The following is a 26,431-nucleotide window of genomic DNA, read 5'->3' as shown; positions in this document are numbered from 1 at the left end:
GACAAAGAGTCGCAAGAGGCAATGCTTAATTATCTCAAAAATATTCCAATGATTATTTCCTTGATTAAATTGGGATTTTTTAAAAATTCTAATTTAATCCAAAGGATAATTAGAGAATTTTGGCTGTTATGAATTTTCCTTTCTATCCCCACTTATACCCCCATGACAGGTGAATTTATTCAAAGTCCAAAAAGCCACCATGAGAGAATAAGAGGACTGTGACATCTCCAGAATCCTTGAAATCTTGGGTTAAAAAGTCCTCCTGACATGTGGTTTGCTTGCCTGTCCAGAAATTCAATCACGGGAGTCATTTTCCTCAAATAACCGTTATTACATTCCTTAAAAAAAAACCAACTTTGGCTTCCCAGAATCCCTGATAGATGAGAGAAAAAAATTGAGTTGTCAGTCATAAGGTGCAGGCATCAAATTCACAAACAGAAAATTGAAAAGGAGAGGGCACAGTTGCTTCGTGCTCTTCCCCAGACCTGGTGCAATAATGTGCACTGAACAAACCTCCAAACGACACATGTACCAAGGCCCCCCTTCACCATGTGCTTGGCTCATCGCACGGAAATGGAAGGTTCTGTGTCTGAACTATTGCATAAAGTTGACAATCTTCAATCACAGACTAGACATATAGGCCCACCTCATTATGTTAGTCTTTTTTTTCTTTTTATGGAGATTCTTCCAGTTTTTAAAAAGCGGTTTAAACATTCTCCTGGTGTGGTAGGGGTTTGAGTTTGTCTGTTTGTTTGTTTGTTTTATTTTATTTTTTATAGACATATAATATATTTTTATCCCCAGGGGTACAGGTCTGTGAATCGTCAGGTTTACACACTTCACAGCACTCACCATAGCACATACCCTCTCCAATGTCCATAACCCCACCCCCCTTCTCCCAACCCCCCTCCCCCCAGCAACCCTCAGTTTGTTTTGTGAGATTAAGAGTCACTTATGGTTTGTCTCCCTCCCAATCCCATCTTGTTTCATTTATTCTTCTCCTACCCCCTTAACCCCCCCCCCCCCATGTTGCAATCTCCACTTCCTCATGTCAGGGAGATCATATGATAGTTGTCTTTCTCCAATTGACTTATTTCACTAAGCATAATACCCTCTAGTTCCATCCACGACGTCGCAAATGGCAAGATTTCATTTCTTTTGATGGCTGCATAGTATTCCATTGTGTGTATATACCACATCTTTATCCATTCATCTGTTGATGGACATCTAGGTTCTTTCCATAGTTAGGCTATTGTAGACATTGCTGCTATAAACATTCACATGAAAAAGTGCTCCATATCACTCGGCATCAGGGAAATACAAATCAAAACCACAATGAGATATCAACTCACACCAGTCAGAATGGCTAAAATTAACAAGTCAGGAAATGACAGATGCTGGTGAGGATGCGGAGAAAGGGGAACCTTCCTACACTGTTGGTGGGAATGCAAGCTGGTGCAACCACTCTGGAAAACAGCATGGAGGTTCCTCAAAATGTTGAAAATAGAGTTTGTTTGTTTTTAATAAAAGAAGCTCTTGGCATCAGTCAATTGTTATTCTTGTTTTTTTGCCAAATTCTAAAAAATTATGATAAAAAGATCTCCCCATAGTCATCTACCAAGTTAATATAACAGAATGGTTGTGAACAGGTGCCAAAAAGTCATACATCCTTTTGTGTGCACCTGATTAAACAAGAGATAAATCCTTCTGTCTGGGAATAATTCAGTGGGAACCAGCCTCAACTCTTACAAAGCACATTGAGAATAGCAAAGAGGTTTCAAACTGTGCATCAGCCCTAATCACTTCGTTGCTGACATGTTTTGTTGAGAGGGTCTTAAGACTAGATCCCTGCTCATCAAGAAGGAGTTCTGCGATTAATTTGTGATGTCTGCTTCAGGCACAGGATAGGACCGTGAGAGTACGTTTTCCCCATACTTACCATGTTGACAGAAGGTCTTTGTATGGCAATTGGGCAATTTTATTGCAGGAAATACTTTATATACACTGGGGGGAAGAATGATTGTTCCTTTGTATCTTACTACATTACAATTACTCCAAAACTGTGGTTTCAATCAATGTTTTTATTATACTTATGGATTCTGTGGGTTAGAAACTTGGACAGGACACAACAGGGACAGCTTGTCTCTGTTCCACAAAGTCAGAGGACTTACCTGGGAACACACAAAGACTGAGGGTGACTCAGGGGCCGAGGGCAAAAACCATCGAAAGCCTTGCTCACTGGCATGTTGGTGATGAATGCTGGCTGTCTGTCAGTGGAGACCTCAGTTCCTCACCTGGTGCTGTTGGCCAGAACATACATATGGGACCTCTTGGGTTTCCTCACAGCATGGCGGCTAGGTTCCAAAAGGATTACAAGGAAGCTAGTTAATGATCTGGCCTCAGAAGTCACACCACGTCACTAGTACCATAGTTATAAACCTTCCCAGATTCAGCTGGATGGAACCTGGGGTCCAGTCTGGCCATGGGAGGCACCCCAAATCACATACCAAGAAGAGCACACAGGGTGGGAGACACCGATGTCGTTGTCTTCAGACAAAGAGATCTTCCGCAGTGACTTAGCTGGGGGGCGCCCTAGCTTCCATATCTCAGGACATTTTGTAGTTTTTCTTCTGTTCGCTCAATAATGACATGCTTTGAGTAATGAAAACCTGATTGATTTGTGAAAGATGGCTAACAGGGAGAGACGAAACTTTAAGGAAAACTTAAAAATTCTTGAATTGTGGTTTAAAATCTGTAAACCAATGCTAAGGAAATGGAATTTAGAAGAACGTGATTTGCCTTTGTATACATTTTAACCTTTACAAACATGGAGTTTGCTAATGGTCTCTGGATGTTTTCCTAGGTAATATGATAATGTTGGCAGACCACATATAGCTGTCCAATAGGGTTTTAAACAGGGACTTTAAAGGTTTCTTAATCTCGGCACCATTTTTGGTCAGAGAATTCTTTGTTCGTGGGGGAAAGCTGTTGGATGTTTAGCAACACCTCTGGCTTTTGCCACTCCCACGAATCTCAAACACCAAAAATGTCTCGAAACATAGCTACATGTCTCCAGGAGGTGTGTGTGCCCAGCTGGGAACCACTGATCTAACTCAAATATGTGGGGCTACAAAAATATTCTCCACACCCCATTTCCTGGGCTACTCTAGAACGTTTGCATAGGCTCACAGTGCAGGTACTGTTGCTGTTCACAATCATTTAGCATGTTCCATTCATTCGAGACATTGACTCTCTCATAAACTGAATCTTTTCCCCATTAAAAACATTCATTCTGAAGAGCAGAAACCCCTCTCCTACCGCTAACACTAGAGGATTAAGTCAGGCAGAATAATTTCAGTGAAAGGAAGCAGGAAGGTCTTAACGTGGTGGCTCACCCTTCTTGGGAAAGAGTGGGTGTGCGGGGGGAGGGGGGACACTGTGAGCACAGCTGTGCACACCCCTTCTCATCACTCACCCTTCACAACCTCCCCCTCCCGCTTTCCAGGGAGAAGGTGTGAGTGGAAAATGAATCTCTCCTAAGAAGTAGTGTGATGACTCTACTTCTAGCATTCACAATTTACTGGATGGCAGCTGAGAGTGTGCAGTGAGAAGAAGTGAAAACAAGGAACAGTTTCTGCCCTGGGGTGTTACGGCACCTGAGCTAGGAGGCACAGGACCGATTGTAAAATCACTGCGTGTCCTTTGGGGGGAGGGAGAAAGCTGAAAGCTTTCCCAGAGACTTACCAGTATATAGACACGTTTGAATTTAGGGGTTGGTTGGCAAAGGCTTGCAATGGGGGTGATATGGACAGACAGTTCTCAACTCACACGTAAGTTGATTCTGAAAGTAAATTCATTTGAATTTATAACTCCTAGCCCATAAAACACAGAGTTAGGTATTCTAGTGATGCCTCAAGATCCATTGCCAAAAGCCCACTTTGGTGGATCAGTGCGTGCTATGGAGCTAAAGCATGCCATCATCGCTTCTGGGCAATGCTGCATTCAGATTCCCAACATGGGATGTCAGCAGCACATCTCCCTCCAGCTCCGCCTCCATTCAGCTAACTTTCTCTGAGCACCTCTAGGGAGCTAGGCAGGATATAGGTGCTGGGGTCTCAAAGAAAAAGGAGTCCCTGTTTTTAAGGGGCTTACCTGCCACCCGGAGCCACTCCCAGCTCCGGTAAGCACCCGTGCACAGCAGGAGGAGAAAAGACTCCCTTTCCCTTCTGGAGGTGGTGATCTCTATAGCGGCCAACACTGGGGCTCCTGAAGGAGGAAGTGGGGAGGGGAGGCACCTGGAGACTTCTGCCTGTCTTTTTTGGTTTTCACCAGAATCTCTGACTAGTGCTCCTGTCCTGCCTTATAAGCAACTACTGCAGACAGAAGGGACTTTCAGTTTCTCCCTGACCCTCTGTCCCTAAAAAACATAGTTGAATAGTTATGGGAAGTTTGTACGTAGAAGAATGCATGGAAATCTGGGGCACATGGGTGACTCAGTCGGTTAAGCGTCCGACTCTTGATTTCGGTTTGGGTCATAGTCTTGGGGTCATGGGATCAGGCTCTGCATTGGGCTCTGTGCTGATTTTCTCTCCCTCTGGGGTGCCCGGGTGGCTCAGGCAGTTAAGTGTCTGTCTTCAGCTCAGGTTATGATCCCAGGATCCTGGGATCGAGTCCCACATGGGGTTCCCTGTTCTGCTGCAAGCCTGCTTCTTCCTCTCCCTCTGCCTGCCACTCCACCTGTTTGTGCTCTCTCACTCTCTCTCTGTCAAATAAATAAATAAATAAATAAATAAATAAAATCTTAAAAAAAAGATTCTCTCTCCCTCTCCCTCTGCCCCTCCCCACCCCTCTTTCTAAAAAGAAAAGGAAAAAAAAAGAAAAAGAATGGAACTCATTCAGTCAGTGATAGGGTGGAGTGTTCTGATCCTTACCACCCCCATTCCCACCCCCACTGCCCACAGAAAGGTGTCATTGCAAAGCTGATGCCAGGTCTTTGGGCATTGTATTGTAAGAAATTACCTCATGCAATAATACCCTCCAAGTCCACTACCAGGTAAGCTATTCCAGAGATCATGGAAGAGAAAAAGTTCACAGATCAAATTAAGATGCCCCAATAGCACGGTCTATCAAATTCATTTATAATGTAAAATAAGAAGCAAGGGGAAAGAAATGAGGCAGGGTAATTCACTTAAGGTAGCATGCAAGTGATGTGGAAGGACCTCACGATCTGATTCCTGGGTTGTGTGAGCTCCTATTTCTGCCTTTCTCAGCTACATTAGCATTGCCCAATGAAGGGGAGGTTACGAGAACCAGAGCTAAGGTTTGTGGTAGTCAATTGTATGTGTCAACTCAGCTAGGCTATGGTACCCAGATAATTGGTCAAACTCTATTTGAGATATTTCTGTGCTGGTATATTTTGGATGGGGCTAACATTTAAATCAATAGAGTAAGTAAAGCAGATTGAACTCTATAAAGCAGATGAGGTGGGTGGGCCTCATCCAATAAGTTGAAGGTCTTTTAAAAAAATTAACATATAATGAATTATTTGTTTCATGGGTACAGGTCTGTGATTCATCAGTATTACACAATTCACAGCAGTCACTATGGCACATACCCTCCACAATGTCCATCACCCAGCTACCCCATCCCTCCCACCTTCCTCCCATCCAGCAAGGGAGGTTTGTTTCCTGAGATTAAGTGTCTCTTATGGTTGGTCTTGTTTCATTTTCTCCTCCCTTCCCTTATGATCCTCTGTATTGTTTCTCAAATTTCTCATATCAGTTGAAATCATATGATAATTGTCTTTCTCTGACTAACTTATTTTGCTTAGCATAGTAGCCTCCAGTTACATCCATGGCGTTGCAAATGGCAAGTTTTTTGTTTTGTTTTTGATGGCTGCATAATATTCCATTGCATATATATAAAAATATATACCACATCTCCTATATCCATTCATCTGTTGATAGACATCTAGGCTCTTTCCACAGTTTGGCTATTGTGGACATTGCTGCTATAAACATTCGGGTGCACGTGCCCCTTCAGATCACTATGTTTGTATCTTTAGGTAAATACTGAGGAGTGCAATTGCTAGGTCATAGAGTAGTTCTATTTTTAGCCTTTGGAGGAGCCTCCATGCTGTTTTTCAGAGTGGCTGCACCAGCTTGCATTCCCACCAAGAGTGTAGGTGGGTTCCCCTTTCTCTGCATCCTCACCAACACCTGTCATTTCCTGATTTGTTAATTTTAGCCATTCTGACTGGTGTGAGGTGGTATCTTACTGTGGTTTTGATTTAAATCTTCCTGATGCCGAGTGATGTTGAGGAGTTTTTCATGTGTCTGTTGGCCATTTGGATGGCTTTTTTGAGGACATGTCTGTTCATGTCTTCTGCCGATTTCTTGATTAGATCATTTGTTCTTTGGGTGTTGAGTTTGAGAAGTTCTTTATAGATTTTGGATACTAGCCCTTTATCTGATATGTCACTTGCAAATATCCTCTCCCATTCTGTCGGTTGTCTTTTAGCTTTGTTGACTGTTTTCTTTGCTGTGCAAAAGCTTTTGATCTTGATGAAGATTCAATAGTTCTTTTTTTCCCTTGCTTCCCTTGCCTTTGGTGAGGTTTCTAGGAAGAAGTTGCTGCAGCTGAGGTCAAAGAGGCTGCTGCCTGTGTTCTCCTCAAGGATTCTGATGGATTCCTTTCTCATATTGAGGTCTTTCATCCATTTTGAGTCTATTTTTGTGTATGGTGAAAGGAAATGGTCCAGTTTCATTCTTCTGCATGTGGCTGTCCAATTTTCCCAACACCATTTGTTGAAGAGACTGTCTTTTTTCCATCGGACATTCTTTCCTGCTTTGTCAAAGTTTAGTTGACCATAGAGTTGAGGGTCCATTTCTGGGCTCTCTTTTCTGTCCCATTGATCTATGTGTCTGTTTTTGTGCCAGTATCATACTGTCTTAATGATTATAGTTTCGTAATAGAGCTTGATGTCTGGAATTGTGATGCTGCCAGCTATGGTTTTCTCAGTTGAAGGTCTTAAGAAAAAAGACTGACCTCCCAGGGACAAAGAAGAAATTCTGTCAGCAGACTTCTTTGGGCTCAAACTGCAACTTTTCCCTGGGTCTTCAGCCTATTGGCCTACTCTGCAGATTTTGGGCTGGGCAGCCTCCATAAACACATGCGGTATTTCTTTATTCCATACACATGCGCGTGCACGCACACACACACACACACACACACACACACACTCTATTGGTTCTGTTTCTTTGGAGAATCTGCCTAGTACAAGACTGAATGTGGAGCCTCACCCAGAAGCCAACACACACATGCTGTACCAGACACAGTAGCAAGGATGTTAGGTGCAGCTTGCTCATTGGTGAGCTCCATGGCCATAGGCTTGATCTCCATTTCTATTGGTGGTTTTTTTTTTCTGTTGGTTTTTTTTTTTTTCAAGATTTTATTTATTTATTTATTTGACAGACAGAGATCACAAGTAAGCAGAGAGGCAGGCAGAGAGGGGGAAGCAGGCTTCCTGCTGAGCAGAGAGCCTGATGCGGGGCTCCATCCCAGGACCCTGAGATCATGACTTGAGCCAAAGGCAGAGGCTTCAACCCACTGAGCCACCCAGGTGCCCCTTGATCTCCATTTCTAACGCAGAAGGCCCATGAGGCTTATGTGGCACCAGTATGGCGTTGGGGGCAGGTCTTCAAATTGGCCCATGTAGGGATGATTTAGCTATTAGTCTGACATGCTTTGTCCCTTATGACTTGGTCTCACCATCACTTTTTATCTACAGGGAATGCTCTTCTTCATTCCATGTTTATAGGTTACTTACTATCTGCTTTAACACATGAGCTTTGCTCATAGTTCACAAGCTATTTGCTTTCCATCTCTACTTAAGACTTCTTATGAGTGGCATCCATCCCACTTGGTTTCCTTATCTTCTGTAGCAGAACTGAATATTACTGCATAACACAGCAAAGCATATTTTGATTTCTGTGGGGCCAAAGGTACTGCTTAGAAGCTGGGGTGTGGGCCAGGGAGCTGTGCAAAGGGACGAATACTGCTCTGCACAGAATTGCTGTATCCAATGTGGGCAGGGACCTGTGCAAATGATGTTGTGCCTGGAGCAATGAGTGCCTTCCTTAATGTAGATCTAGACTATATGATTTCTGAGAATTTAAGTGTGTCTTTAGGAGAGGCATTTGTGTCTGAATGATGATGACCCAATGGTTGAAAAATAAGAATCCTTTTTCTATCATGGCCATTGGACAGCAGTTCTCAGATCCAGTGGTTGGGTAAGGTCCACCCCCCCACCCCCATAGTCTCTCCGCCCCCACCCTAAGTTCTGGGATTAGTGTCAAGGGGCCAAGTACATCAGACTTTGGGGAAAGTGTCACCAGGAATTACCACGTTCTTCTAGGGAGAAGAGGAGGTCGTGTTCTGGGATGAAACCAGCCCTGTGGATAGGGGAGGGGACTCCCTAGAGGGTGGATATTTGTACCATAAGCCTAGAAGAAGGAGGAATGGAGGTTAAGAGGGCAAGATGAAAAATTCATCTTTACCTAAGGGCTTCCTTAGGTAAAGTCAGACTTCCCTCATGCCTAACTCTTGGGGCAGGAGGAGAATCCTATGAAATGGACAGTTAAAATTTTCCCCCTCTGATGTCCCAGTCCCCCCTATTTCATCCCCAGCGTTCAAAGAAGTTGGACACATTGGGTACCCTTGTTGCCATCATGGTGGGACAGGACCAGAAAAGGGAAGGGCAGTCTATCTTGCCATCACCCCCTGGGACTGCCCCAGGGAGGGAGTTGTGTCCTATCAGGGGACCTCTGAGTCAGACAGGGAGAACCAGCTGTGGGGCAAGGAACAAAGGAAAGAATGTCCCGGCTGAGAGTGCAGAGCTGGAGAGTGAGGTGAACAGGTGCAGGTATCATGTCGGAGGCCAGCTCAATTAGAAAATAGAGAAATTATTATAGAGAAATAGAGAAATTAGAAAATTAGAAAATTCTAACTCTTCTATGGAGAGGCAGGCAATCTTATTAAACAACCAAATGTCGGATATCAAATATTTACACACTGTCTTGCCATGGCACATGTTTTTCCACCAGGGAAACTAGTGAAACTCAGCTCTACTACACCCACTGTTGCCAGAGCGAGATTCCTGAAACCTGCTGGGAAGCCGCGAACGCAGGGTTGGTTTACTCTATGTGGTCGCAGCATTTCTGAGAATGTGATGAAAGCTCTGGTCTTCTTCCTAGAAAAATATACCCAAGTTTGCATGGAATGCTAGGGGAAGGTGGTTGCAGCCCCTCCCCTAGTGGTGGTCTCCCAGTACATTGGCTACAGCTCTGTATCCCCCCCCAACCCACTCACAGCTGGCCCTCCAGGCCATCCCCCACATGGGTCCCAGCCCTTTTGCTTTCTTTGCCACACCCCACAAGGATCTCCTACTTTCCCAGAGGTCCTGAAGTTCCTTTCAGGTGCCCCAGGGACAGGAGTGGGGCCCCTGCCAGCCCATGCAAAGCCAGGAACAGCCACAGCCCATTCTGGAACACAGGCCGGTTCCCACCCATCGGTCTGGGCGGTGCCAGCTTCCTCCTTGGTGTTGTTTCTTGGCCTCTCTGACTCACATCTGTCCACCGACTTGCATTTCCTGCTGCTCCTAGACCTCTGCATGGCTCAGATTCCTGGAAATTCTGGACCCAGAGCTCCATCAAGCAAATGGGATTTGACCTCAGGAGAGGTCTCACCCTTTTCTTCCCTACCGATTCATTTACTTAAAAACAAAAACAAAAACAAAAACAAAAAACAAACAAAAAAAACGAACCAGGCAGCCCTCGGTGTCCACCATGCTTAGGTAGGCAGTGGGAATGCTGGGCACCAGACCCCGGTCTGCCCTGCGAAGCTCAGTCGCAGAGGGATAACAGGGAGCCACACTGAAATGCACACCTGGGGAGCCAGGCCACAGAAAGACCACAGGGCCTGGTATTTGCAGGAATGAGGCATCTTCTCAGGGGAGGCCCAAGAGTGTTCCAAGGAGAAGGTGAGGGTAAGACATGTGAGACGGGAAGAAAGAGAGGGCAGCAGGCAGGTCTGGGAAATGCATATAACTTGGGATGTGTGCTTGGAGGGAGGGCCCAGAACTGGCGAGAGACTGGGGGTACCTGAGTTCAGGTTCTCCCCTGAGGACAGGAGAAGGGCTGAAGGCCCCCTCTCGGGCCCCCGCTGGCCTGCTGTCCTTTCTAGCGCTGGGGCATGCTGCCGTCTCCCACTCCATTCCCTGGGGCTTCAGCCCCACTGCGCTTTCCCTCTCTAGGACCTCATTCTCCTGCCCCTCCCAGCCCCTGCAGACAGGGGACAGAAGTCCTTATTGTTTCCAGGGCTGGTTGTTATTATTGTTATTATTTTTAGCTGCTAATCCTTAAGAGGAGCCAGGAAAGGATAATACAATAACCTGAGGTGTGGGTGGGGCCTGTGGAGGAGGGAGAAGCTTCCAGAACCTTCCACAATGTCCCTTAGTCCTGATTCTTGGTCCTAAAAGCTCTCCCTTCTCTTTCGTTCCTCAGGGGGGCTGGGAACAGCCCAGACCTCATTCCTCCGCATATTTGAGAGGAGTGGCTCACAAGGATTTTTGACTACTGACATCTTCCAGCACGACCCAGCACGATCCAGCACAATCCAGCAGACATGCACCAACACCTACACCACCACGTGCATGCAAACAAAATCAATTTCCTGGGGGAAAAAAAAGGATATTTTCCACAAATGATGCCCTTTCTATACATTTTCTATTGTGGTCTATTTCTTTCATTTTTTCCTTTCTTTGGGGGGTGCCAGGGGAGGGTTGGTCACAACCCATGGAACTGATTTCCATACCCACTAATGGGCTGCAACCTGCAGTCTGGAGAAGGTCACTTATCGGAAGGGTGTGCTGAGACTGTCCCTGAGAGCTCGTCTTCCAGCTGAGATGATCCGGGTGAAGCCCAAAGCCTTCCCCGGCTTCAAGGGTTATTTTGAGTTTTGAGCTGCTTCCTAGGCCTTTCTCAGCCAGCTTAGAAATGTTCCCCTTTGGTCTTGCCACAAATAGTACAGATTCTAGAAAAGTGTTAGATCTGAGTGTTGTTCTGGCCACGGTGTGCTGGTGAGAGTTGGGCATAGGAAACAAGGTGGGCTGTACTGTTCATGTCTGAGAACAACAACAACAACAATAATAATACCAACATTTATTGAGCTTGACCAGATACTGACTGTGCCTGTCTGTATCCTCACTCAGGCCTCACCACAGCCTCTGAGTTGGCTGTTATCCCATTTTGCAAAGTGTGAAAGGGAGCACAGACGACCCACCAAGGGGACAACACTATGAAGGGGCTAAGCCCGTATTAGCCCAGGTCCTCTGGACACCAGAGGGGCTTGGCAAACCCAAGTGTTGGGGGTTTACTCCTGTAAAGGTACTTGGGAGACCTGTCCCTCCTAATTTTGTGAAGAGCGTTATCTTGGTCCACTAGGGCTGCTATAACGAAGTACCACAGACTGGGGGTGGGGGGGGTTATAAACAGCAGAAATTTCTTTCTCTCAGTTTTGGAGGCTGGGAGCCCAAGATCAGGGCCCCATCATGGCTGGGTTCCAGTGAGGTCCCTGGGCTTTCTTCCGGGTTGGAGACTGTCAACTTGTTGCATCTTCACATGGTAGAAAGAAGGTTCTGGAGCTCTCTGGGGTCTCTCATCTTAGTGCAGGACACTAATCCCATTGCTGAGGGTTTCACCCTTAGGATCTAGTCCCCTTCCCAAGGCCTCACCTCATGATACCATCACAGGCAGGGTTAGGGTTTCTACAGATGAATTTGGGGTCGGGGGGGACACAATACGCAGTTCCTGGTGTGTGTGTATTCCACAAGCTGCCTTGTCTCAGGGATTCCTTGCTGGGGCCTATGTTCCAATTCTCAGAGGGTTCATGGGCCCTTGAAATAAATGGTGGAATCAAATTTTAAAGGTACGTTCTTCTGGCTAACTTTTTTTTAAAAAAAGATTTTATTTATTTGAGAGAGAGAGTGAGCGAGAGAACACAAGCTGGGGGAGAGGCAGAGGGGAGAGGCTAAGTAGGGAGCCTGATGAGGGACGCAACCCCAGGACTCCAGGATCATGACCTGAGCCCAAGGCAGATGTTTAACCAACTGAGCCAGCCAGGGACCCCTCTGGCTAACTTTTCGAAGTGGTTCTTGACCCACTGAGCCTTCTGGGTGAACTAAAGGATCTGAATGTAAATACATTTGCTCGGCAATGAGAAATTCGTGTGTGTGTGTGAGAAATGGGGGTACAGGGGTGGGTTCTGAACCATCAGAGAGACTGTCTGTTGATTCCCATGGGACAGGAAATGCACATGGGAAAGAGATGATACAGTGAGTGGGTATTGGGGGCAGATCCCGTTCAGGAAGGGATGGAGACTGAGGGTGGCTTCCTGGTCTACAAGTGAGGGATTGTTCCAGACCGGGTTTTTCAGAGCCCTGCTGAGCTCCACGGAGATGCCTGAGGCTCTTCTTCCAGGCCTAGGGCTTCAAGCCAGCACCTGTTCCCTGCTTTTGTTTGGGAGGAAGCAATAGTCTTTCCTGCTTCAGGAAAGTAGGGGGATGGGGAAGGACCTGAGGCCATCCCAAATGAGGTACATTCTACGAAAGACCTGACCAGCACTCCTGAAACTCTTTCAGGTCATCCTCTAAAACAAGGTAAATCTGAGAAACTGTCCATCAGGTGGACGCCTAGGAGACAGGATGACTAAATGTAATGGGATATCCCCTGATGAGATCCTGGAACAGAAAAAGGACATAAAGGACATAAGGAATAAATGGTGGACATTTGTTAATAACAATATACCAGCACTGGTTCATTCATATGACAAAGGCACTACCGTAGATGTTAATAATAGGGAAGCTGGGTGTGGGGCAAAATAGGAACTCTGTACCTTCTTCGCTACTTTTCTGTAAACCTAAATCTACTGTAAATTTTGAGCCTTTATGAAAAAGAGAGAGGGCAATGCTGCTGAGCTGTCTCTAAATCCCTTTCCGACCAAGGCTGGCATTCCCTGAGCAGGGTGTGCAACTGGCCTGGCCGGGGGGCCGAGTGAGAGGGGCAGTTTCCAGAGTTTCTGAGCGGGGAGTCCAGCTGTGTGAGCAGTGCCCGAGTGCCCAGGATGCCCAGGAACTGCCCGAGAACGTGATTTCAACTTGATCTTGGGTCCTGCCCTTGTGTCTGAGCAGAAAAGAGGCCACCCTCAAGAATCAAATCTGAACACTCTAGAATCATAGATGTGACACACACTTTCATCTCCTTCCTCTTTTCCTGCCGCTGAACACAAACCGGTACCTCAAAAACAACTTGTCACCCCTGAGCTTAGGGTCCCACCCCTCAGCCCCTGCACCTGCTCCTGTGTCCTGGGAAGGGTATTCCTTTCTCCACTCTCTTGTGTAGTGTGGGGGGGACCGGGTCAGTGAGTCCTCCTATATGCTTTTTTTTTTTTTTTAAAGATTTTATTTATTTATTGACAGAGAAAGAAAGAGCAAGAGCAGGAACACAAGCAGGAGGAGTGGGAGAGGGAGAAGCAGGCTTCCCCCTGAGCAGGGAGCCTGATGAGGGTCTCTATCCCAGGACCCTGAGATCATGACCTGAGCCAAAGGCAGATGCTTAACAACTGAGCCACCCAGGTGCCCCTCCTATATGCCTTTTAAAAATGCTGTTTTGTCCTTTTCTAATGTACTGTATAGTTATTTATAGAAACTAGTATCTGTATTGGTCTGCGTGGGCAGTCATAACATAATGCCACAGACTCGTGGCTGGAACAGCAGATGTTTATTCTCTCACAGTTCTGGAGGCTAGAGTTTCAAGATCAAGGTGTCAGCTGGTTTAGTTTCTCCTGAGGCCTCCGTCCTTGGCTTGCAAATGGTGTCCCTCTCTGTGTCATGACCTGATTGTTCCTCTGTGCCCACCCTTCCCTGGTGTCTTGTGTGTCCAAATTTCCTCTTCTGATAGGGACACTGGTCAGGTTGGATGACAGCCTACCCTACCCCTCATTTTAACATGATCAATTCCCTAAAGACCTTATTGCCAAATACACAGTCCCCTCTTAGGGTCCTAGGGTTTGGGATTACACGGTTCAGCCCATAACAATATATCTGTTGTGTGCTTCTGCCTACTTTCATTATGGTGTATGCCCAATGCTGTTTTTTTTTTTTTTTTAAGATTTTATTTATTTATTTGACAGAGAGATCACAAGTGGGCAGAGAGGCAGGAGGAAGCAGGCTCCCTGCCACGTGAAGAGCCCCATGCAGGTCTCGATCCCAGGACCCTGGGATCATGACCTGAGCGGAAGGCAGGGGCTTAGCCCACTGAGCCACCCAGGCGCGCCACCCACCACATGCTGTTTTTGTCTGTTTTAGTCACTGGTGCAGCTGAAGAGCCTAGAACGGCATGTAGTAGGCACCTGACAAATATTTGTCGGATTGGGTTTTCACCTGGTCTGGGATGTCCGAGACAATATGTTCTTGAGGCAATTGACAGACATAATTTTCTTTCTGACTCCACTGGAAACGGTCTTAGAGTTTGACCATTAAACATGATTATGTTTGCTCCAGTATTTCTTTAGTTGATTTTTATCAGACTAAGGAAGTTCTCTTCTATTTCCGGTCTGCCAAGACTTTCTGTTATGAAAAAATTGTGACTTATTTTATTGAGTGCTTTCTCCGTGTCAGGGGAGTGGATCGCACAGTTGCCCTCCCGTAAGCTGTTAATATGGTGTTTTACGCAACCAGATATGCTTGCATTCCTGCGATAACACCGCAGGGTTTTAACCAGGTGATTAACGGGATCTGGTTTACTTACAAAAGTTCCCTCTGGCTGCGGAGTGGAGAGTGCCGTGTCTGGGAGCAAGAGGGAAAGCGGGAAAATCAGCCGGCAGGTTGTAGCGATCTCAGTAATCCGGGTGAGAGATGGTGGCAAAAGTGGAAATGCAGATCAGTGGGAGGATTAGGAATATATTTTGGAGATAAAACCAGCAGAACTCGTAGGCGGATTTAGATACGGGGTTGGCGGGGGAGAATGGTGGGGAACCGCGAAGGTTTTGCTGGGAATCCCTCCGTGTTCCCGCTTCACTTAATGGGCAGGGCTCAAGGATTCAGATGCCGGTTGCGCTCCCCGGTGAAGATATGGAGCAGGGGTTGCGGGTGCTTCTGAGCCCAGGTGCAAGTCTGAGCTGAGCATCCAGGTGAGGGGGACACCAGCAGACAAGGTATGATGTAAAGAAAGCCACGGCCTTGGATGTGGTTACGGAGAGGAAAGGTGAGGTCAAGCCAAGGCTCACTAGCATGAGCCGCGCGGTCCAGCCAGGGGCCCGCAAAGGGGTCTGGGGAAAAGGCAGGCAGCGAGGCGGACAAGCCGCCCGGAGAGGAGATGGGTAGGGCAGGGCTGGCGGATCACAAATGCCTTTGAGATCTGGGGGAACACGAAGACCCCAGTATTCAGGGGTCATCGATGGATTTTATTACATAAATATTTCCAAATTTAGTGCTTAATTATGTGAGGGGAGAACCGAGGACCGTTGCCAGTGGTGCTGAATAACCAAAATATGTCCTTGGCCCCCTGTAAGGTTTTCTGGGGGCAGGCAGGGCCATTTTTCTGAATGCCTCCTCCACGACAGAGCATCTCTGGATTGGCCTTGAGGTCAGGGGTTCCCAGGGTTTGTGTCTCCGTGACATGCTGCGTGGTGTTCTGAGTTTGCTTGACTTCCAGAGCTGTCAATGCAACACTTTCCACGTGCAGGGAACTCATCCTCGGGGTCAGGCACCCCAAAGGGCTACGGAGTTCACAGGGAGGAGAAACCGCTTCACCTTTGCCCCGAAGGCTCGTTTTGAAAAATGAAACTGAATTTCAATGACTTTCATTGAGACAGTTTTGGGACACGCCCTTTGAGATAACATTTACAAAGAACGTGGGGAATCCTTGCTGTGAAAAGGATCGCTGGCAGGAGTTTAAAGTACACACACAGGTTACCAGAGACTGAAAGAAGGCCTGGCCTGAGGTGGGGTGGGCGGCGCGGAAGCTTCCAGAGCCTCTGCCTTCGGAAGAGCCTCTGCCTTCGAGCCTTGTTTGGCTGAAAAGGGAGAACCGAGTGAGGGCCTTCTCTCAGCCCCACTCACTTAATTGTTCCAATTTCCACCAGCCCTCCCTTTCCTTAAACAACCAAGATGATTCCCAACGAAGGTAATTTTCTGCTTCTCTGGTTCAATTCAATTTATCTTTTTAAAAGCAATTAGTATCCCTTTAGAGTTCTTTTATGCCTGACTAATTGTGTCTTAGTTCAAGAGTTAAAGCTTCTCTCTATCCGTTTAGGCTACTACAGTAATATCTAATTAAAGTCCAGGCCAGACAAAAATGCACATTTTGGATTACATAGTTTCCTTAGCTTCGTAAGTATTTAAATTTCCCCAGTGGAGGGGTGGGGAAGGGGCATCCATTTTTATTTTAAGGCATTCCTGAGAAGGGTGTATTTCCAATTAACTGAATATCGGAGGAATTGGAAACTAGAGCAGCCACAGGACTTAAATATGCATTAAGAAAAATTCCACTGCTCATTTGAAACTAGTAGGTAGGCCCGTAAGTATCAGAAACACCATGTCGCTTGTATTTTTCCTTTGTAAAACTACACTGCTTGTTTATTCCGGTCTGGTAAGGTGATCTGGACTCACCAACACAGTGAGGACAGCTTTAGAAACATTCCAGGTGTTATGGGGAAACAGCTGGCTCTGGTATGTTCTTGGTTTCCAGGACAGACACCAGTTGAAAGAGAACTGGAGAATTTTAGAGCTCACATAATCTTAGAATCAAGTCATCTGTAATTTTATAGGTTGACAAACTCAGTGGGAAAGGCAGAATTTGAAAAGTCGCCCATTTTATTTCCAGCTCACTGGTCTTTCCGCTGGAGCCTTGGTTCTTGGCCTTACAGCAGGTAAGGTCACCAAGGAGTTAAATTAAAACAAAACAAAACAACCCTGAAACCGAACCAAACAAAACCTAAAAACCCACAAAAACAAAACCTTCCCCAGAGATAGAGACTTAATTGGTCTGGAGAGCCCTCTAGGCACTGGAAGTTTTTCTTTTTTCTTTCTTTTCTTTTCTTTCTTTCTTTTTTTTTTTTTTTTTTTTTTAAGATTTTATTTATTTATTTGACAGAGATCACAAGCAGGCAGAGAGAGGAAAGGAAGCAGACTCCCCGCTCAGCAATGAGCCCAATGCGGGGCTCCATCCCAGGACCCTAAGATCATGACCTGAGCGAAAGGCAGAGGCTTTAACCCACTGAACCACCCAGGCACCCCGGCACTGGAAGTTTTAAACACTCCTTTTCCCCATTCTGAGTAGTGGAGGGAAGGAAAAAGTCAACTGAGTGGTAAGGTACCTTCAAATACACACATATTTGCAAGATATTTACCAAAGTCCATCAAATCTACAAGATATTTACACTCATTCATTGGACCTCACCTTTACTGGGGTGAATTCTGAAGTTCAAAGAGACTCTTCTTGAAATTCAACCTCCCTTCCTTTTCAATTTACAACATATAGCATTCTTTTCTTCTTTTAAGTAGAGAGGGCCTGGAACAGATTTCCACTTGGCTCCTGGACTGGTGTATTCATTTGGTAAACAGAGAATGGACTGTAGAATTCTGGAGATTATGGGAGCCAAAAGAACCATCTCATCTCCTGGGAACCAATTAGGGTTCCTGAATGGCAAAACTCCTGTTTGTTTGTTTTTTTGTTTTGTTTTTAAATAAAAATCACAAAGCACTCCAAAGAGGTACACTCAGAATTATTCTGGAACTTTCCACTGAAGAGACAAGGGAGGGAGGCTCTGGGCCAGTTTGGCAGAAGGTCGGGTAGCAGTTTGACACTAAGAATGAGGAGAGGAGATGGGGTTACCACCAAAATCCAATACCATGATGTAACCCGTGGCGGGCACACACATACACAAACATGCTATATTGATTCTGGCAATGGTTCCCCTTTCCTTTTTATTTCAGAAGTGAGCCAAATTGAAAAACCATTAGCAATCCGAGAACTAGAGCTGGACTGAGAGCTGGTGGGTCCCGCATCTTGCTTAATTCGGTTGCCTTGCACCTGTCCTGGGGGGTCCAGCACCTCCCAGGATGATGGAGCCATGAAACCGAAGCCCCAGCTCGCAACCCTTTCGCAACGATTCCAAGTGAACCATTCACCGAATGAAGTCGCAAGTTTCCTCTGTTCAGTTGAGTGGGGAGAAATAAAAAGAAACTCCCCCAACCTGCCTGACTGGTTCTGAGACTGGAAACTTGTCCAGCTCCTTTATGTAATGTATAACCTGGATGCTAGTCCCGGCGCTACTCAGCTCTTTGTTCACACCAACGCCCCCAATCCTATAACACACGCCATCTTCCCTGGTAGATCGGCCCCTCTTTAACAGAGCCTGAAGATTTTAGCATGGCACATTTTGTCAAGGTTCAGAGGAAAGCAAACACTTTTAAAAGGAGCGTTTTGTAGCAACACAGAAAAGGGAAGAGTGCCAAAGTGAATGACAATCATAGAAACAGTCAATTAACTGGTAGCTCCCTATTGTCTGCAGGCTGAACTAGGAATGAGTGCGGAAGGAGGAAACACAGCTGCATCCCAATTAAACTCAGTAGCTCAGGTGCCCGGGAGGATTCTCACTTCTGGTTTACCTAAACAGATCTGCTTTTCTTGGAGATCTTATGGGACTGCTCTACAGAAGCGTGGGCTCTGCTGATTTCCCTCTTTATTGCTATTGGTAACTGAGCTAAAATATACATAGAAGCAAATTGAGAGGATGGATGGGTCACAAGGCTCAGAAAACATACTTTTCTTGGCCTCTGGGCAGAAGACAAACGGAGACTTCTAGACTGCTAAGCCAGACTTAAAACAAGGTCGGCAGGCACAGCCCAGCAGCTGGAGGGAAGACAAGTACGGAATCAGCACCCACGTAAGAGTCTTCAGGAATCCAGCTGATCCTTCAGTTAATGAATTTGGAGAACCCAGAATACCCTGTTACAAAATGGACCCTGAGATAATGATATATTTTTTAAAGATATTTATTTACTTGACAGAGACAGCACAAGCAGGGGGAGTGGGAGAGGGGGAAGCAGGCTCCCACTGAGAAGGGAGCCCAAAGCGGGGCTCCATCCCAGGATTCAAGGGTCATGACCTCGGCTGAAGGCTGACGCTTAACCAACTGAGCCACCCAGATGCCCCTGAAATAATATAGTATGTAACCCGAATAGTTGGGCATTCTGGTTATTACATGTATCAGAATGATTGAAGCCCATGAACTATTTCTGTGCCAATTCTTACCAAATTTGACTTTTTCCGTATGGAAAGAATTTTCCAACTTCAATTTCTGATCAAAATATAGTCTTCATTTTTTAAATATGTATTTTTAAAGAAGTATTTATTTATTTGAGAGTGTGTTGGGGGGGGTGAGCAGAAGGAAGGGGAGAGAGAAACCCAAGCAGGCTCCACACTCAACACTCAGGGTAGAGCCCAATGCAGGGCTTGATCTCATGACCCTGAGATCATGACCTAAGCTGAAACCAAGAATCGGACACTCAGCCAACTGCGAGACCTAGATGTTCCTAGTCTTCACTTCAAATCAGTAAATTTGTATTGAGGACTTGTTCATTTCCCAGAGCAGAGCCATATTAAGCAGACTCTCTCAGTCTGGTCCAGGACTATCTGGTTCAGAATCCCCTGAGCTGCTTGTTGAAAAGATCCTCAATCTAGAATCAAAATCTCCTTGGTACCCCAAAACCTGCACCATTTTTAAAAATTAAAAGTTGTTGGGATGCCTGGGTGGCTCAGTCACTTAAGCTTCTGCCTTTGGCTCGGGTCATGATCCCAGGGTCCTGGGATTGAGTCTGGAGTCAGTTTCCCTGCTCAGTGGGGCGTCTGCTTCTCCCTCTCTCTCTGCCCCCGACCCCTGCTCATGCTCTCTCTTGCTTGCGTTCTTGCTCTCTCAAGTAAATAAATAAAATCTTAAAATTAAAGGTTGTTTTCTATTTATTGTGACCATGTTCAAACACACACAACATTAGAGAGAATGGTTCGATGGACTCCATGCACCCATCACTCAGCTTCATGAATTTATCAACACCCTGTTATTCCTGTTTCAATTCTACCCATCTATACCAACTTTTTGGGAGGAGGTGAGGCTGAAATATTAAAAAATGAAAACCAGACATCTTATCCTTTTGCCCATCAGTTTTTCAGTATGTTTCTGTAGCAGATAAGGACTGTTTTGTTTTGTTGTGTTTTTTAATGTAACGACGATACCATCATCACAGCCAACAACATTAACTTCTTGGCATCGAATTCCTAGTCCATGTTCAGTTTTCCATAGTAGCCTCAAAAATATATGTTTTGCATTTGATGTGTTCAAACTGGGGTCCAAAAAGATTCACACGCTGTGTTTGGTTCGTATGTCTCTTTCAACTTCTGACAGCCCCTTTCCATTTTGGCAACATCATTTATTTACTAAGGAGACTGTATCATTTGTTCTGTAGATTTTCCCACTTTCTAGAATTGGCTGAGTGTATTCTCATGGTGCTGCTTTTGACACCTCTCTCTTATTTTCTGTAAGCTGAAGGTTAGAGGCTTGATTAGATCCAGTATTTCAGGTGGAAGAACTTTATATCCAGCAAGTCCACTTCTAGTTAAGATTGATCAGTGGGTTCAAGTGGTGTTGTCCCAATCCATCTGTTACAAAGTTCTCCATCAGCATTTCATTTAAGGGCTTCAACAGCCTCTTTGATCATTGCCTCGTTCTACTATTTCACTAGGGCTTACAAAATGGTGATTTGTTTTTCAGATGTATTTTCTTCCTGCATTTATTAGCTGTGATTCTTCTATACAGAAGAAATTTCCTTCATGAACTATTTGGTTACTAAGAGATACAGTCTGTGGAGAAAAGGCAAGATGAAAGCTTTCCTCCTTCCCTTATTCATCACATTTATATGTGTCAGAATGATTGATAGCCTAGTATTCCCAAAAGGTGACAGTGGAGTTTTCTTTCTTGGGGTGGGGAAGAAATGGATACATTCTATGAGCTCATAAATTTCTGTGTATTTGATGGGTTTTAATTCAATGTAGTTGTTACTCTTTTTTTTTCTTTCTTTATTTGTTTGTAGATATTACTCTTTTTTATGTTCCATTTCTTCCATCTTTGGCCAATGGGAACCATTTCAGGTTGGCTCCTGTGTTTTTTTGTTTGCTTGTCTGTTTTCATATGACCCTGTAGTCCCCATAACTTCCTTGCTTTTGAGCCTAATGGGATGCTCCAGGCTCATCTACCTGAGACCAATAATTAGCCATTTCTCCAAGGAGTCCTGATTCCTTTAGTGGGGGAGGGTATTTAGAGATTACAGTCTGGACTCTCAGGGTGCTCACTGCTTCTCAACCCTGGCATTTTTAGTGGGCAGAACTAGGAAATATGCATTCTTTAGAAAAAGTCAATTATGAATTAATACTTAGATTCTAATTCAAATAAAGATACATTTTTACATACTTCCTTTGTTTTGTTTCAAGATTTTATTTATTTATTTGAGAGCGAGAGCACACAAGCACGGCAGAGGGAGAAGGACAAGCAGACTCCCAGCTGAGCAGAGAGCCTGATGTGGGCCCCTGATCCCTGGGATCACGACCTAAGCAGAAGGCAGATGCATAATGGATGGAGCCACCTAGGTGCCCCTTCCTTTGGTTTTATATTTTCTCTGTTCTCTTATGCTAAAAATATGGCTTTTAATGATACTAGAATAATCATGTATTTGTTCTCTCTTTGTATTTATATATATATTAGCTCTAATATATATTATATAATATAATTATAATATATATTATACATATAATATATATGGCATTTTATTGTGACATATTAATATATATTTCAATATATCACATATCAAACACCAACATAGTAACCAACGCTAGCAATACTGAAGGCAAGCTGAGATGTCTTTGTGTATTAAATTTGTCCTCAGGATACTGTGTTTTAAAGTCACTTAAAATTCTTCTCTTTGTGTTTATAGAATCAACCTGATATATAGCTAGATTTCTTCGCTTTTTTTTTTTTTTTAATAAACTTCTAATTTCAAAACAGTCTTAGAGAAGGTAGTACGGAGTTCTCATATATCCCACCCCAATTTCCTCTATTATTAACATCTTATATGAATGTGGTGCATTTGTCACAATTAATGAACCCGTACTGAAACTTTTCTAAAGTCCACAGTTCATTCCAACTTCTTTAGTTTTTCCTTAATGTCCTTTTTCTTTTGCAGGATCCCATCCAGGATACCACATTACTTTTGAACATAATGTCTCCTTAGGTTTCTCTTGGCTGTGATAGTTTCTTAGCCTTTCATTTTTTTTCTTTCCTTACATAAGTACTTTCCTTTTTTCCCCCTCCCCTTTTATAAATAGATAGTAATTTGTTTTTTCCTCTATTAAATATGTGGCATGATTTTTTAAAATTAAAAACATTTTAAGTGCAGCGCAGTTACCATACAGCACAATATTCATTTCAGGTGTACAATATAGTGATTCAGCTCTGCCGTATATTACTCGGTGCTTGTCAAGACAGGTGCACTCTTCACCCCCTTCACCTTCTTCACCCATTCTTCCCACCTGTCTCCCTTCTGGTAACCGTCTGCTTGCTCTCTACAGTTAAGAGTCTTGTTTTTTGTTTTTTGTTTTTTTTTTGGTATCCTTTTTTTTTCTTTTGTTCATTTGTTTTATTCCTTAAATTCCACATAAGGGTAAAATCATAAGGTATTTGTCTTTCTCTGACTGGCTTATTTTGCTTAGCATAATACTCTCTAGCTTCATTCATGCCATTACAAATGACAAGCTTTCATTCATTTTAATGGCTGAATAATATTCCAGTGCATCTGTGTGCATGTGTGTGCGTGTGTGCGTGTGTGTGTGTGTGTGTGTGTGTATCACATCACATATTCTTTGTCCATTCACCTATTGATTGACACTTGGGCTGCTTCCATCATTTGGCTATTGTAAATAATGTTGCTATAAACATCGAGGTGTATGTAACCCTTTGAATTAGTGCTTTGGTATCCTTTGGGTAAATACCCTATAGTGTGATTGCTGGATCACAGGGTAGTTCTATTTTTAATTTTTGGGGGGACTTCCATACTGTTTTCCACAGTGGCTGTACCAGTTTGCATTCCTACCAACAGAACATGAGGGTTTCCTTTCTCTACATCCTCACCAGCACTTGTTGTTTCTTGTATTTTTTATTTTAACCATTCTGACAGGTGTGAGGTGATATCTCATTGTGGTTTTGATTTGCATTTCTCTGATGATGAGTGATGTTCAGCAACTTTTCTTGTGTCTATTGGCTATCTATCTGTCTTCTTTGGAAACATGACTGTTCATGCCTTCTGCTCATTTTTAAATTGGATTATTTGTTTTTTCTTTGGTGTTGAGTTGTATAAGTTCTTATGTATGTATGTATGTATGTAATCTCTGCATCTAAGGTGGGGCTCAAACTCATAACCCAGAGATCAAGAGTCACAGCTTTACCAACTGAGTCAGCCAGATTCTGGTGATATAACTTCTTTATATATTTTAGGTATCAACCCTTCATCAGATATTTCATTTGCAAATATCTTCTCCCATTTAGTAGATTATCTTTTTGTTTTGTTGATAGTTTCCTTTGCTGTGCAAAAGCTTTTTATTTTGATATTGTCCCAATGGTTTATTTTTGCTTTTGTTTTTCTTGCCTCAGGAGACATATCTAGAAAGATGTTGTTATGGCCAATGTCAGAGAAATTACTGTCTGTGCTCTTTTCCAGAGTTTTTATGGTTTTAGTTCTCATATTTAGATCCGTAATCCAATTCGAGTTATTCTTATGTATTGTGTAAGAAAGTGGTCTGGTGTCATTCTTTTGCATATATCTGTCCAGTTTTCCCTACACCATTTGTTGGAGAGACTGTCTTTTTTTCCATTGTATATTTTTGCCTCCTTTGCTGGAGATTAATTAACCATATTATTGTGGATGTATTTCTGGCCTTTTTATTCTGTTCTATTGATCTATGTGTCTGTTTTTGTACCAGTACCATACTGTTTTGATTAGTACAGCTTTGTAATATAACTTGAAATCTGGAATTCTGATACCTCTAATTTTCATTTTCTTTCTCTCTTCCTTCCTTCCTTCCTCCCTTCCTTCCTTTAAAATTTTAATGATTTATTTATTTGACAGAGACACAGTGAGAGAGAAAGTAAGAGAGAGAAAACAAGCAAGGGGAGTGGGAGAGGGGAAAGCAGGCTTCCTGTTGAGCAGAGAGCCTGATGCGGGGCTTGATCCAGGGACTTTGGGATCATGACCTGAGCTGAAGGCAGATGTTTAATGACTCAGCCACTCAGGCACCACTCTTTTTTTTTTTTTTTTTAAGGATTTTATTTATTTATTTTAGAGAGAGAGCAGGTGTGTCAGTGGGGGGAGGGGCGAGGAGAGAGGGAGAGAAAAATCTCAAGCAGATGCTGCGCTGAGTGTGGAGACTGACATCAGGTCTCGACTCTGAAATCATGACTTGAGCCAAAGTCAGGAGTCGGATGCTCTACTGACTTCAGCCAGGAGTCTCCATTTTTCTTTTTTAAGATTGTTTTGGCTATTTGGGGCTTTGTGGTTCTATACAAATTTTAGGATTGTCTGTTCTAGCTATGTGAAAAATGCTGTTGGTATTTTGATAGAGATTATATTAAATGTGTATATCGCTTTGGGTAGTATAGACATTTTAACAATATTTGTTCTCCCAATCCATGAACATGGAATGTCATCTTCAGTTTCTTTCATCAGTGTTTTATAGTTTTCAGAGTACAGGTCTTTTACCTCTTTGGTTAAGTTTATTCCCAGGTATTTTATTATTTGGGGTGTAATTATAAACAGGACTCTTAATTTCTCTTTCTGCTGCTTCATTTTTAATATATCAAAATGCAATGGATTCTGTACATTGCAACCTTACTGAATTCATTTATCATTTCTAGTAGTTTTTTGGTGAGCTCTTTAGGGTTTTCTATATAAAATATCATGTCCTTTGCAAATAGTGGAAGTTTTACTTCACCCTTACCAATTTGGCTGCCTTTTATTCCTTTCTCTTGTCTGATTGCTGTGGCTTGGACTTCCAGTACTATGTTGAATAAAAGTGGTGAGAGTGGACATCCTTGGCTTATTCCTGACCTTAGAGGAAAAACTCACAGATTTTTACCATTGAGTATGATGTTGCCATTGACTATGATGGTTTTTAATAGATGGCCTTTATTATGTTGAGGTATGTTCCTTCCAAACTTACTTTGTTGTGGGTTTTTATCATGAATGGATGTTGTGTTTTGTCAATACTTTTTCTGCTTCTATTGAAATGATCATATGATTTTTATTCTTCCTCTTATTGATGTGATATATCATGTTGATTGATTTGCAAATATTGAAACGTACTAGTGGGAATAAATCCCACTTGACACACTTGTGGGAATAAAACCCACTTGATTGTGCTGAATGATTTTCTTAATGTATTGTTGGATTCAGGTTGCTAATATATTGTTGAGGATTTTTGCACCTATGTCATCAGGGATATTGGCCTGTAGTTGTCTTTTTTTGTTGTGTCTTTATCTGGTTTTGATGTGTGGGTAATGCTCTCATAGAATGAATTTGGAAATTTTCTTTCCTCTTCTATTTTCTGAAAAACTTTGAGAAGAATAGGTATAACTCTTCTTTAAATGTTTGGTGAAATTCACCTGTGAAGCATCTGGTCCTGGGATTCCTGGGGGAAGTTTTTTGAGTACTGATTCAATTTCATTGCTGGTAATTTTTCTGTTCAAATTTCTTCCTGTTCAGTTTTGGCAGGTCTCATGTTTTTAAGAATTTATCCATTTCTTATAGGTTGTCCAATCTGTTGGCATGTAGTTTTTCATAATATTCTTATAATATTTGTATTTCTGTGGTGTTGGTTGTTATTTCTCCTCTTTCATTTCTCCACCCCTTGATGAATCTGGTTAAAAGTTTATCACATTTTTTTATTTTTTCAAAGAAGAACCTCTTGGTCTCATTGATCTTTTCTATTTTTTCTTTAGTTTCTATATCATTTATTCCTGCTCTAATTTTTATTATATCCTTCCTTCTGCTGGACTTGGGTTTTGTTTGTTCTTCTTTTTCTAACTTCTTCAGGTGTAAGGTTGGGCTTATCTAAGATTTTTCTTCCTTCTTGAGGTAGGCCTGTATTGTTATAAGCTTCCCTCTTAGAAGAGCTTTTGCTAAAGCCCAAAGATTTTGGATCATTGTGTTTTCATTTTCATTTGTCTGCATGTATTTTTTAATTTCCTTTTTGATTTCCTGGTTGACCCATTC

The 26,431-nt window shown here is 43.6% G+C and overlaps 1 long non-coding RNA gene across 1 annotated transcript; it reads left to right on the top strand.

Moving 5' to 3' along the window:
* Window positions 1-14,856: 14,856 nt before the first annotated feature.
* LOC309841725 lies at window positions 14,857-18,311 on the top strand. Its single transcript, XR_014299273.1, has 3 exons — window positions 14,857-14,964; window positions 16,941-16,986; window positions 18,053-18,311. It is a non-coding gene; the product is annotated as an uncharacterized lncRNA (long non-coding RNA).
* Window positions 18,312-26,431: the final 8,120 nt, after the last annotated feature.

Source organism: Mustela nivalis, assembly GCF_964662115.1.
Source record: "Mustela nivalis genome assembly, chromosome: 10".
NCBI classification, from domain to species: Eukaryota; Metazoa; Chordata; class Mammalia; order Carnivora; family Mustelidae; genus Mustela; species Mustela nivalis.
Note: the sequence above shows the minus strand (reverse complement) of the source record. Positions and strands in the feature narration are given on the sequence as shown.